This window comes from Macrotis lagotis, chromosome 4 (genome assembly GCF_037893015.1).
Source record: "Macrotis lagotis isolate mMagLag1 chromosome 4, bilby.v1.9.chrom.fasta, whole genome shotgun sequence".
NCBI lineage: Eukaryota > Metazoa > Chordata > Mammalia > Peramelemorphia > Peramelidae > Macrotis > Macrotis lagotis.
In genome coordinates this window covers 145,917,496-145,932,556 of record NC_133661.1, presented here as the reverse complement: position 1 = coordinate 145,932,556, position 15,061 = coordinate 145,917,496, and the positions used below count along the sequence as shown (strand labels likewise).

General features: G+C 35.2%; 1 protein-coding gene across 1 annotated transcript in view; it reads left to right on the top strand.

The window, feature by feature from the left end:
• Positions 1 to 15,061, top strand: part of OTUD7A (OTU deubiquitinase 7A) — a 414,523-nt gene that overhangs the window by 211,288 nt on the left and 188,174 nt on the right. The window lies entirely within an intron of this gene.

Genomic DNA, 15,061 nt, shown 5'->3' with positions numbered 1-15,061 from the left:
AAATCAATTCCAAAGGAGAAAATCGAGTGTTATAGATTAAAATTCACAGAGAATGTTTTTGAAAGATTCCTATTGTATTGGAATTAAACTATCTCAATCAGTCAATATACAATATTTTCTGTGGAGCATAATTGACTAAGGAGTCTTCCAATGTGGATTTTTCTGTTGTTATCACAGTTTACTTTTGAAATAAATATTAAGATTTGGTACCCTAAAGATCTGTTGTGCATTGTCTACCTCTGGGCCAATTTTCCATTAATCTCAGCTTAATGCTAACATCCACAATCAGCCCAGGGATGCAAAAATGGAAAAGAATTCTAAACTTAATAATATCCTGTATCTAAATCTACTTCAGTCTACAGAGTTTTTACAAAATAATCTCACTGAGTTTCATAGCTAAGTGGCTTCTGAAAACATCCATCAATTAGTTATCTAGACTTTGCCTGAAGACCTCCAGAGAATGAGAACAAAGCCCTTTCCCCTTTGGATTGTTAGGTAATTTCCTTTATTTTGAACCTATTTGTGCATTTCTGCAACTTCTACCCATTATATTTCATTCTGCTCTCTGGGGTCAGGCAAACCAAGTCCCATCCCCGTTCCCTTCAAAAACTGTCTTCAAGCTTCATTATTTAATGCAGATGATAAAACTGAATCCTAATGTGTAAAAAAAGAGTTGGTCCAAGAGTCCCATTCTCAAAGATCAAGACCCAGAATATACTACAAAGTACCTTGTTGGAATATGTTTAAGTTAGTTATCTTGAACCTAGGTTTTTAAAATATTTGTATTTTATTTCTCAAATACAAACAATTTTATAATAAAGGATTTCAAACATAAAAGGGGCACACCCTCTATTAATATTCCCAACATAAATATTAATATCTGTAGGGTGAGATTAATGTTAGGTAGAAACTCAGCATATTATATTAAGCTCTTACTGCATGCTATTTATTTTAAAGGGACATTTTAAACCTGTGGTATGTACTTGAATTCACTGCTCTAAAAATGTTCAGATTATTCCAAAATCTCTTGAATAAGATTTATAAATTAATAATATATTTACAAATTGCTCTGAAATATAATGTTTGAAAAGCAAATGAAACAAATAAGCAGTAGCATGAGTGGGATGAGTGTTATTATGGAAGTGATGGTAACCAGATGTTCCCCATCTCTACTGAGGACAGAACAAGACACTGGGGCTGGAAATGATGGCAGAAAGAAGAATGTCAAAAAAATGAAGAAGAATGTCTTGACTGAAAGTCTCCTAAACTTTGAAATACATTACTGAGGGAGGTCTGGCTTCTTCTTCTTCCCTCGAGATCTAAATAAAATAGACGTTCATCTGTACTGGATGACTTAGAGCTGGGGGAGGAGGGTAAGGGAAATGACCTCTTGAGGTTCTTTAATTCCTATGATTCTTTGAATTCTATATAAACAATTTAGGCTTAATGAGAGGAGCAAACGTGAGTTTCAGAAAACTAAATGCTGACAGGGTATGTCTTTGGTTCTTATTTGTTGTGAACCTGTTATTTATTCTTTGTCTCAAAGGTAAATTATCCTTTCTGGTCATATTTTGGTTGCCTTTGCATTCTGTGGTTGCAGATTAAAAAGAGAATTTTACATTTGCAGTCACTATGTGCTATGCACCTCAACCTCCTATATAGCAGCTTGGCTTGTCTACAAATGCAGTACAAGAGAGGCAGAACAGTTCAGTGCATTGATCACTGGATTTGGAATCAGAAAACCTGGGATCAAATCTTCTCTCAAGCATTTAATAGATTTTGGTCATGAACAAGTTGTTTTACCTTTCATGAGCCTCCATTTCCTTATCCATAAAATGGGGATGGTAATATTTGTTCTATAAATATTTGTATAACAACTGACTGTGGGATAGACAAATGGATGGCTTGAAGAGGATACACAGATATAGAGCTGTTATTCATACATGTGAATTAGAGAAATATAAGGTCCTAGAGAATTTTGAGGTCAAAGAGATGATGTCTGATTTGTAGAGATCAGCTACTTTAAAATAATGACATTTAAGCAGGACCTTGAAGGATGAGTTAGGTTTCAATTAGTTGACAAAATGCCATGAACACAGGTTTCAGAGGCAAAAAATTCAGAATATATTCAGGGGAAAGCATGTATTGAAGCATGAATGATTGTTCCTTCTAGCTATTTTTCCTTCTCTTGCTTTCCTGCCCAGCTGGGTCCCCACTGTAGAAGAGGCATGAGATAAGTCTTTCCAGCTAAACTGGAGCAGGAATATTTGTGAATCAAGGACTTAGGATATGTTTTTTTATCTTGAAGGTGACTCGATCACAGTTTTACATTAAGAAGGTAAATCTTAGCATTTCAGATAGGGAGGATTCAGAGGCATTTATCATTGTTGCAGCTTGGTGTTTAAAAGTACTATTCTGAAATTTAATTGGAAGAATTCCTTTTGGTCTTTAGTGAAAGGAATACCCAGTGAAGTACAAAAAGAATACCCGAATCAGGACCAGGATTAACCCCCAAAATTTGTCTTATTTTAATCTGTCTGACTTTGGACAGTCACTTCAAATTTCTGGGCCTGTTTCTTTATTTGTAAAATACATAGAACTCAGAAAAGAAAATTTTTAGAGTCCCTTTCAGCTCTAAATCTGTGGCTTTGACTATGACTCTTGACTGGATGAGTTAAGGACAGGAAAGGAACAGGACTCTATGTGCTTTATCTCTTTTGAGTTAATGTCTATCTCAACAACTTGCATATTTGATCCAGATCTATGCTTTCCCCAGTGTACAAAGCTCCTTGTACCAATACAAATCAGCTCCTATTTTTCAATTTCCTGTATTAGTGATTTGCTTGGGTCCACTGAGAGATTAAATGACTTGCCCAGGGTGACAAGGGTAATATCTATCAAAGGAAAAACTTGAACCCAAGTCTTCTTGACAAGGAAGATTTGGGCTCTCTGTCTATTAGACCAGGGTAATTAGGTGACACAGTGGAGAGAGTGCCAGTCTTGGAATTAGGAAGGATCATCTTCATGAGTTCAAATCCATCCTCAGACACTTGACTGGTTTACCCTGGGTAAGTCATTTAACCCTGTTTGCCTCAGTTCCCTCATCTGTAAAATGATCTAAAGAGTAAAATGATAAATTGTCAAGAAAACCCCAAATGGAGTCTCAAAGACTTGAATGGAACTAAAAATGGCTGAAACTATTAATTCAAATTGTTTCTAATGGGTGTAACTTCACAATGCCAATTGAATTAGGTCTGTATCCCCAGTGCCTACTGCAGAGGATGTTCATTTGGTATTTGTTGATGACCAACTCATTTTATTTGTCTAAATGAATATGAATGGCCAAGGCAGAACAGATTATTTAACTTATGCTTCAGTTGTTTAGATAGGTAAAAATAATTATTGAATATTCTTTGATCTGGTTGTTTGAATGTAGGATAGAATTAGGTTAAATTCCCTTAATTCAGTGGCATGTCTTCTTGTCTACATTCTTGTGCTTTATATTAGCAATCTAGATATATTGATTCATGATGTTTGGATTCTTCTATATTAAATCCTATTTCTGTCATTTTCTTTGGTCAGTATTGCCATTACAGTGAATTCTTCCTTCAGTACATTTTGAATGATAATTAAGTGAGAGAATAGGTCAGGTTGATGCACGTTTTAAGTTATAAACATTGTGTTGAAAGAGATGGCTTCAAAAATGATATTAGAGGGGAGATTTTTTTGGTAAAGTATCTTGTGAGTTTTTTCTTAAAACAGCTTTTCTACAATTCTCAAAAGAAATATTTAAAAGGAATAATTTTATAGCATATATATATAATTTTTAGTTATATAAAAGCAGTATGTTTCCCTCTAATGTTCATGGAGAAAGATCTGACACAGTACTTCCTGTATTCATTCCATGCTAAACTTGGTGAAATGTCATGATGGATGAAACTTATTCTATTCATTTCTTGAGGAAACATAGGAGACTCATACTCAGGCATAGCATGCTTCCTTACTTTACTAAAGCCAATTGGATATGATAAATGAAAATTAATATAATTTGGAAATGAAAGAATATGCTATTTGGCAAAAAAATGTGCTGTCTTATAGATTTTTGCTTCATTATAGTTACAGAATATCAGAGACCCTATGATGAGAGAACCCAGAGTACTTTGGTATATCACCTAAAGTTTAACTATTTAGGCATAGTGCTCTTTATATAAAAATGGAAACATGGCAAGTTTTAATGGCAGGCCAAAGAAAGATTTTAAAAATGGAAGTAGAACAGTCCATTATTTCCTTTCCAGTTTTCTTGGAAATTATTTTTGAAACCAAAAGTATTCTGATTTCCTCCTTGGGGAAGAGTTTGAGTCTTTGGAGAAAGCACTAACTCTTTTGATCTATGCAGTTTACCAAAAAAGAAAAATGGCATTCCCTTTTTTTAAGTCATTAAAGGACTATATGTAGTCAATCTCTATTGTCGCTACCAAATTAAAGCTATTTCATTCACTATTTGATCAAAATATAAAACTTGCTATAAATAGGACAGAATATATAACTGAAGATTTCACCACTACTAATATCCTAATTAAGACTAGGTGTGATAAAAAGTATTTCCAAATTGGATTATAGTCATAGTAATATGAACAATAAAGCAACAAATATTTATTAAACTCCTACTATATTCAAAGAACTTTAGACTTTTTAAGAATTCAGGCCCAATATTTTGCAGAGATAACTGTGACCCTGTTATAAATACATACATACATACATATATATATATATATATATATATATATATATATAAGTAAATGGCAGAATGTGATAAGTGCCAATATTCCCCTAATTGCTAGTACCTGCCTAATTTATTTTCTATTTATTTTGTATAGTCAGTCTCTCTCTCTCTCTCTCTCTCCTTCTCTCTCTTCTCTCTCTCTCTCTCTCTCTCTCTCTCTCTCTCTCTCTCTCTCCATATCTCTATATCTTCTATCTATATGCATATATCCTTATTGGTCTCCTTTCATAGAATGTAACCTCTTCAAAGGCAGAGGCTGTTTCATTTTTTGACTTTATGTCCTTAGATCATAGCCCATTATGTAATAAAAAATGTATTTATTGATGGATTAAATAATGTAAATCAGCTAAAACAGGCCTGAACCAAATTAAAATGTAGTGGGGGGATAGTAAACAATTAAATTAAAATATTATACAACAAGGACATTTGAAGAAAGATGCTATCTGTATCCAAAGAACTGATAAATAAAAGTATGTATACAATAATTTTATATATATATTTGACTCAAAATTAGGCAAAAGCAGGTATATATAGTAGACAAATAGGTGTACATAAACACCTATTTGTACCTAATGGTAACCATCTCTAGGATGGGGGGGAATAAAAATTTACTGATAATTTTGTTGTGTATTTGAAAGGAAAAGCAAGTTGCACATAGTAGATTTGCAGTTTTGTGTGCAATCTTTTTTAAAATTTAAAATTAAATTTTTTAAAGTTATTCCATTAATTAAAAATAAAATTTAACAGTAATTTAACAATAAAAATTATATTCCATAAATTGAAAATATAATTTAACAATTGTATGAAATCATATTTTTTAAATTTAAAATTAAAAATTTTTAAATTTTATTCCATAAATTAAAAATAAAATTTAACAATAAAACACAACATAAATAATGTTAATAATAAGTACTATGTGCTTATAGGCTAGATTAGGAGATGTGAAATATTTTAATTGCATGCCATTCAGATAGGAAAAAAAATAAGTAATTGGAGTTTATGTAAAAACTTACCACTATGCTTTGCTTTTTAATTAAAGCTTTATAGTTATTTAGGGTCTGAGGTTCTGAGGCCTCCCTTGTCGTCAAATCCACCTGTTACTCTGGTTTTTATTTTTAGTACATCTCTACTTATGGAAAGGTTTTATGTCCATTGAAATGTAGTGGATCAATTTCAGATTTTCCTGGAAAGAAGATGGATGGCATTCCATCCCATTTTAACTCTCTGTTTGGCTCAAAATCAAAATGCCTTTCTTTGCTTACCCTCAGGGACCTAAGAAGTAGGCTAAAAATAATACAAGATAGGAACCTGGCTCACTGACAGACAATTAGAAGGACTGCATTTTCAGACCTGTTAGGAATGATCAGCCAACCAGTAGTAAGCATTAGCTAGAAAATTTCTCTATAATTGATGAGATCCAAATGTTTTGTAACTCATCCTGAAAATGAAGAGAAAAGAAGAGTGGGAAAGGCCTCTATGTTAGAACATTGTGAGAAGGAAAGAAAGAAAGGAAAGGAGAGAAGAAGGGAGGAAGAAAGGAAAGGAGGAAGGAGAAAGACGAAGGAAGGAGGAAGGGAAGAAAGAAAGAAAGGAAGGAAGAAGGAAGGAAGGAAGGAAGGAAGAAAGAAAGAAAAAAGAATAGAGAGGAAGGATAGTACAGAGGAAGCAAGCAAGCAAAAAAGAAAGAACAAAGAGGAGGGTTAGAGAGGAAGGAAGAATGAAAGAAAGAGAAAAGAAAGAAGGAAAGAAAGAAAGGAAGAGGGGAGGCTAGGTGGCGTAGTAGATAAAGCACCAGCCTTGGAGTCAGGAGTACCTGGGTTCAAATCCGGTCTCAGACACTTAATAATTACCTAGCTGTGTGGCCTTGGGCAAGCCACTTAACCCCATTTGCCTTGCAAAAATCGAAAAAAAAAGAAAAAAGAAAGGAAGAAGAGATGAAGGAAGAAATCAAGAATAGAAGGAATGGAGAGAGGAAAGAAAGAAGGAAAGATAGAAGGAGGAAGTGAGATTTGCTTTATTCTCATGTGGGTTAGAGCCCAGAATTATAACTCAGAAGAGTAAAACTTTAAACCTGACTCTTCCACCAATTATATATACCGAGGTGACTATTGACAAGTCCCTTTATCACTCTTGAGTCTCAGTTTCCCAATTTGCAAATTCAGATGGTAGGTGTAGATGATGTCTAAAATCCTTTCATGTTCTAAAATTCTGTGTTTTGATTCAATATATTAGAGAGAGGTAGCATGATACAATAGACAACTGGTTACAGAGTAAGGAAGTCCAGGGTTCAAGTACCCCCATCAATGCCATCCCCCATATTTAGGAGGCCTGTCTTGATCCCATCACCTATCCCCCACACCCTCTACCTGCTCCTGAGCTTACCCCTATGTACTGGTGTGCATCTAGTTGTTTGTGTGTTTTCTTCCTCATTAGAATGTAAACTCCTCTTTGACAGGAACCTAAGTTTGCATTTCCCATCAACTGGCATATATAAAATATTTAATAAACACTGTTGACTAACTGGTTGAAACCTACTGGTTGTGTGACCCTGTCTAATGACTTAAGCTGTCTGTACCTCCAGGCAACTTAATAAACTATAAATTGTGGGGAAGATGCCAAGCTTCAGGAAGTTCCTCAACCAGGATCTCCCTCCCCTCCCTTCTTAAAAAATCCCTAAGAATATATTATGGTTATTTCAACAATGTGGGTCAAGGTTTATGCTTATTGTGTGGATTTATGCATGGAGCAGCTGAAGCTTCCTGGTATTTGCAATGGCTGCGGCTAATGAAATCTAATAGAAGACTGGAAAGAACTTGTGAATAGCTTCTTATAAAGAGAGGAGGAGAGGAACAATCTAATAAGCTCAACTTGAAAGAACAGAAACATATGGAGTACATTTCTCCTGTTGTATGAATCCAGGATTTTCAGAGAGCAGAGGCAAAATGTTTCTTGGCAATGTGACCTTTGGATTTTCCAGTCTTCTGAAGTTGTTTAGTAGCTTCTGCATCATGGGGCAGGCTAGCATCAATGCAGCAATAGTGGGTACCTCTTCTCCATCTGATTCAATGCTTATCTATGTTCCCACCTAGTTTTCTCAACATTGGACAGTCATTTACGAAGCATTTTCTATGTTCAAGGCCCTGTTACCTACAATAGTACATAATAACCCTGCCCTCAAGGAGTGAATATCTTGGTTGAAGGGATAAAACAGCTCACAAGTAACTATGATTAAAAAGAAGACTGTAGAATAAGTGGAAAGAATACTGGATTTGGTTATTGGGTGACCTGTGATTGATTCCTGAGTCTACTAATATTTCCTCCTATCATTACTGGGAGAGAAGTTTCTTGAGAGCAGGGAATGTTTTGATTTTTGATTTTCTCTTTCTGTGTCTAGTACCTAGCACAGAGTATGGAAAAATAGTAATTTGTTTGTTTGGTTGGTTTTTAGGTTTTTGCAAGACAAAAGGGGTTAAATGGCTTGCCCAATGACACATAGCTAGGTAATTATTAAATGTCTGAGGTCTGATTTGAACTCAGGTACTCCTGACTCCAGGGCCCTGGTGCTCTTTCCACTGCACCATCTAGCTGCCACAATAGTCGATATTTAATTAACACTTGTTCTATACAATCTTGGGCAAGTCATAGTCTCTCTTTTTAACCTCCTATGTAAAATTAGATGAATTGAACTAGATGACTTACAACCTTGGGTGTTATTAAGTCATTTTTCAGTTGTGTCCAATTCATTGTGACCCCATTTGGGATTTTCTTGGAAAGGATAATGGAGTGGATTACCATGTCTTCTTCCAGCTCATTTTACAGATGAGGAACCTGAGGAAAACCGGGTGTAGTGAGTTGCCCAGGGTCACTCAGCTAATAAGTGTCTGAGACTAGATTTGAACTCAGGAAGCCCTTCAGGCCTGGTGTTCAATCCACTGGTTCTCCTAGCTGCCCATTATCTTGAGTAACTCATTTAAACTCATGTGACTCAGTTTCTTCATCTGTAAAATTAAGAAAATAAAACAGCATGCCTACTGAGATTCCTTCTGGCTTTAGATATACTATTCTATCTATGTCTGATCCCAACATCATCATCATCATGGCTAAAAGTTATATAGAGATTACCACAGGAACTGTGCTAAAGCTTTTCAATTGTTATCTCATTTGATTCTGATAACAACTCTGGGTGCTATAATTATCTTCATTTTACAAAAGAGGAAACTGTACCAAACAGGGTTAAGTGAGTAGCTAGCCCAGGATCATACAACCAGTAAAATGTCTGAGGTTGGAATTGAACTACTCTTTTCCTGTTTCCATGCCTGATGGTGGATCAGCTGGGTTACTTAGCTGCCTCAAAGATCTGTGATCTTTAAAAGTCCCTTTTAATTCCAAATCTATGATCCTATAGATATATTAAACACATTAGAGAGGTGGAAATAAAGTGCTGTGAGAGATGAGAGGGTGAGGTGAGGAATATTGCTTATAACTGGACTATTAAACAAAGTCTCATAGAAGTGTTACCTGAGCTCAGCTTTGAAGAATGAGTGATATTTCAATGGAGATGAGGGAAACAGGAAGTCAAGCATATGGGTCAAATACCTATAGATGGTGAAAGGATCAGATGGGTCCTGAAGGAGTACAGTATGAGATGAAGGTGAAAAGGTAGAGAGGAACCAGACTGTGACTAACCTGGGATGTCAGAATAAACTCTATACCTTAATGTTTATTTGTTATAACTGAAGAAATGTTCATAACAAAGAATGTCTATTTTTTTCTATCCCTTGACCCATTTAACTGGTGTCTTCTGAACTGATTGATCCCCCTTATATTTATTGATTCTGCTGAAATAACCCACATAGAGACTCTTTGATGCCATGATATGAAGGTGTAAAGATAATGCTCAACAACCAGAGGAGGGGACATAATGCCCACACAACCTAATTTTAAGTTTAACTGAATTATTAATATTTTCTCCATTACTTTCTTAAATCTAGACAATCAACAGAACAGTAAATAAAGCCCTGTGTTTTTAAGCATTTGCCACTTTCTAAATCCTCACACTGAACATTATAACAATTAGTCCTCAAGTCAGCTTCAGCACACTCTTGCATCTAGTTATCTTCTCCTTTATGCAGACACTCCTATATGGGAAAATTAACTCCAGGTATTCCTTGAAGAGGAAGGGGCTATTTTCCAATATCTAGCTAGAGATAGACTTTATCTCTACTTTATCCTTTCTTCCTCAGGTTTACACATCTTGCATTTTGTCTATATTATATTGGAGTTCTTTGAGAACAGGACCTTGTTTTTGTCTTTCCTTGTACCATTAAGTATTTGCAAAGATGTTTTCTGAGTTATCATGGAAGAATAACCATTACTCATATGTTCATAGCAAAGGAGTAAATCAATAAGTGTTTATGAGGAAACTTCCAGGTCCTTAGGTCTGCTGTCTGCTAGGGATAAAAATAAAGGCAAAAGTATGTGGGTATACTTAAATTCACCTAAAGTAGTGCCTTTTTTCTTTCCCCTTCTTTTCTGTCTTTTTCTAGGGCATAATAAATGCCCCAAAGATGCAGTGAGGGATGGCCACTTGAATGAAGCCAGGAGAGGAGATTTCCAGAGATATTTCTTGGCTAATCCCTATTAGTTAATGGGGAACCATTTTCAGAGAAATTGAATAAAGTAGTCTGAGCAGAACAAAGTTTTCTTACAACTGCTTCTTTGGTTGGGGAAACTAAGGCAATATTTTCCCAATTTTCCTCCAAAGCATGGGACTAGAATATCCATTTGAAGGGATGGAGAAATTAGAGGATGGAGAGCTTTGCTCTGAATAAGCATTATTGTTCTCTCAACCTGCTTCTATGTAATGAAATTGAAGCAGTCACCAAGCTACTTGAAAACAGATTAAAAGCATTCCAACAAAGAGGCCCCAGGGAGATCCTGAAGATCAGAAATGCATAGTAGTGTGGGAAATAAGTAAGTATGCACAGTCACTGGTACTGAAGCACTGCTGGCAACTTATCCCACAAATGTTTCTTCATCTCTCTTTCCCTTCTCATTGCTCTCATCTCATTTTCTTATATAGATTGTTATATTTGTATAACTTAGCCCAGTGATAGACAGATGATAGATAGATTGATAGATAGATGACTGATGAAAACATAGATAGATGGTAGATGGATAGATAGAAGGTAGATAGATGATAGAGAAGATAGATATGTAGATAGATGAGAGAGAGAGAGAGAAATATGATGGAAGATGGATGGATGGATAGATAGATGGATAGTAAACAGATATATAGATAGAAAAATGTATTAATGGATAGATAGATAGATTGTGCGCAACACTGTGGACACAGAAAGGAGAGGATAAGACCATCCCTACTCTCCAGGAACTGGAGAAAATAAAACATAGAGGGGAACTATGAAGTATGGGAGAAAGGAAATAAGTTACCATTTGAGGGCCAGAAAGCTAGTATATTGGTGATGTGAGAGGTAGAGTAGCAGGAGAGTAGCATGACTGGATCTTGTCATAATATAACACTTCTAAGAAGAGAGAAGCTTGTCTCTTCAGAGGCAGCAGACATGTCTTATGTTGCCATGTTATGAATAATCCATCTAACAGGAGTAGTTCCCCATATATGAGGGAACATATGAACAGAATACACTGCCACATGTCAAATAATCAATCCAATTAACTGCAACATTCATGAACATAAATGCATAATCATGGGGTTTGATTTAAGATCTTATGGAAGATTCCAAAGGCAGACCCTACAGAATTTCTGTGGCTCTGGTGGGCATGCCAGTGGCTGCTGAGTCTAATGAAAAGAGAAGGTACCCATGAACAAATTTCTCCCACATGTGTGGTTAGTCTCCTCATTTCTAGCTTGGTGTTAAAGCAAAGGTTATTACCCTTTTTTTGTGACATAGACCCCTTTGCAGTTTGTTGAAGGATTTGGATCTTTTCTGAGACCAATGTTTTTTAAAGGCATAGAATAAGATACTTAGAATTACAAAGGAAATATATATATTCAGAAACCTCAGATTGAGTCTTGTCTTAGAGAGTTGCCAGTGGATACTAGAGTCAGGAAGACTTATCTTCATGAGTTCAAATCTGCCTTCAGACACTTACTAGCTATTCTGACCTTGAGAATGTCACTTAGCCCTGTTTGCCTTAATTTGTATCTTTGCCAATAAAATCCCAATGGGTTCACAAAGAGTTAGACACAAAAGAAAAAAAACTTGAACAATAAATATGAGATATGGGATTTGAATCCAGGCCTTCTTGACTGTAAGGCTAACCTTCTATCTCTTATACCAGATAGTTATATCAGGGCATACCCATGAACACAGATAATTAGTCAGAATGTGGTAAATATGTAGAAAAGATCAAAGAGAGAAGGAAAGTGATTATGGAGCAAAGGATTATTTTTACCTGAAAAGAGAAATCATTGAAAGTTTCATTAAACACATGTGATGCTTGTTTTTTTGACTTGAAGGAATCAAAGTATTTCAACAAATGAAATTCTTGAGGGCCTCCATTCTAAGTCTGTGTAAGTATAGTGTGGAAGGAGAGGGCAGGATTAAGTTCCAGAAGCAGTTGTCCAGTTTGATAGACAGGTTGAAGAGGTAAGTGGAATACTGGACCTGGAGTCAGAAAGACCTGGGTTCAAAGGTGGTCTGAGACACTAGCTTTGTGACCTCGGACAAGTCATTTAACTTCTGTTTGCCTCATTTTTCTCATTTGTAAAATAGTTATAATTATAGCATCTGCTTCCCAGTGTTCTTGTTAAGAAACAAATGAGATAATATTTGTAAAGTGCCTAAAATAGTAAGAGATATATCAATGCTAGTTAATTTAGGATATTGTCATTATCCTTGAATGCACAGATATTTTATCTTGTAGACAGGTAGAAAGTGGTAGATTTTTTGAAAAGTGCTTAGATCTCTAAATGAAGATGTCTTTGGCATCTGTTTCAAAGGTAGGAAGACCAATTAGAAAGTAATTTAAAATAGTTTAGAGAACTAATTAGAGTCTGAATTATGCTAATGACAGTGAGAATGGAAAAGAAGGAATGGATTTGAGACATATAGTGGAGGTAGGATAAGATGACTTGGCAACTAATTGCATATGGGAAATGTGAAATTAGAAAGAATAAAATATAACCTCAAAATTTCAAGCCTAGATGACTATGAGGATGGCCATCAAAAATATTAGTAAAGTTAAAAGAGAAGGGAAGATTTAGGAGGGAAGTTGAGGAACTCTGTTTGGAACATGTTGAGTTTGAGATGTCTCTGGAACATAGAAGTGGAATGGTTATTAACAGATACTTGGCAATGTAACATGGAAGTTCCCAGCTCTTTTTTTTGACTTTTTTTTAAAATGTGGCAAGATTTATTGACTGGACTTTATTCATCCAGAGTAAAACATTCACAATGTCAATGATTTTGAATTTAGAATCCATACTTTTCTATATCATCCATGATGATGACAAAAATGAAAATAATAATAATATAATAATAAATTTTATTTATTGGGTATTGCTCAATATTTTCCATAGATTTAGACTTGAATTTTTAACTTTTATGGAGCTGTCATTGCACAAAACAGATAGTGATGGTTTCTTCCTAAAGTTTTTATAATTAAGATAGTTATTCCTTAGTCTCATCTTATATCTATTTTTTAGATCTATTATTCTGCATTACTCTTTCCAACTTGAACTCTTCATTCCAGCCTTACTGGTTTGCACCCTGCTCCTCTAAGAATATTTCATTCATCTCTGCTCCTTTTAAAAAAATTAATCTTGGGGGCAGCTCGGTGGCACAGTGGATAGAGCACCGGCCCTGGAGTCAGGAGTACCTGTGTTCAAATACAGCCTCAGACACTTAATAATTACCTAGCTGTGTGGCCTTGGGCAAGCCACTTAACCCCCATTTGCCTTGCAAAAAAAACCCTAAAAAAAATTAATCTCAAAGTGTCCTTTACCTCTTTTCATCTCTTCTAGTCATCCTTTGCCTTAGTCATTCAAGTGCCTTGCCTTTAAAGTACTGTTCGAGGTCCAACTTTTTGATAATAAAAACAATAATTACTAACTTTTATGTGAGTTTTTATAGTCAAGCAAAATACTTTTCTTAAGATAGTTTTATGAGCTAGGTAATAAAATTCAATTTAAACATTTATTGAGCACTTACTGTTTTCAGGGTTCTGTATTAGATAAGGTATACAAAGAAAACATTTAAAATAATCCCTACACTTAAAGTTTTTAATATGACTCGGAATCACAGAATTTTGGAGTAAGAAGGGTCCTTCTGTAACACTGACAACAAAGTGGTCATCTTGTCTACAGTGACAAGAAGGGGGGAACCCCCTACTTCTCAAAATGGCCTATTCTACTTTTGGACAGCATTAATTTTTAATAAGTTATTCCTTGTCTCAATCCAAAATCTCATTTCTTTCTGCTATCTGAAGCCAAGGAAAACATATCTAATCCCTCTTTACTTGATAACCCTTGAAATATTCAAATATTCAGCTCTCATATCTCATTTCTTCTCCAGACTAAACACCCCTAGTTTCTTCAGTTGTTGCTTTCATGGCAAGACCTTTCATGATCTTTGTTGCTCTCTAGTTTCTCAATGCCCTTCTCAAAACATGGACTATAGAGATGAATATGATGCACCAGATAGAATTTATCAGGATAAGTGGGGACAATGGTAATAAAATTTTCCTCTTCTTGAATGCAACCAAAGATTACAATGGCTTTTTGGTTGCTGGATATTGAACCTGCAACCAAAAACACCAGATGAACTGAACTTTCTAGTCACATCTCATTCTCCTTGTCCTTGTAAACTTGAATTTTTTTTTTGTACCAAAGTGAAAAATTTAAATTTATCTCTATTAAATCTCATTTTATTTGGATGCTTTTCTTTGAGTTGAAATCTTATCTCCCTGAACTTCCACAGACTGTTGCTAATACTCCTCTCTGGAAATGAGCATAAGTAGAATCCTTCTTCCATATGATAACCCTTCAAAATGTTGAACCTGGGTATTCTCCACCTTGCACCAACCCCTGTTCCCATCTTTTCTCTAGGCTAAGCATTCCTGGATCCTTCAATTGATTCTCCATGGTATAATCAAAAAATATGCTATTCTCTCTTTTATTTGGGACATTGTCAGAAACAGTTTATCAATTTAACTAGTTTTTTTCTATCTTTCTGCTTAGGGAGGGAAGCATCCAAAGTGACAGAGCTTTTTCATGCCTTTGAAAATCAAACACAAGCC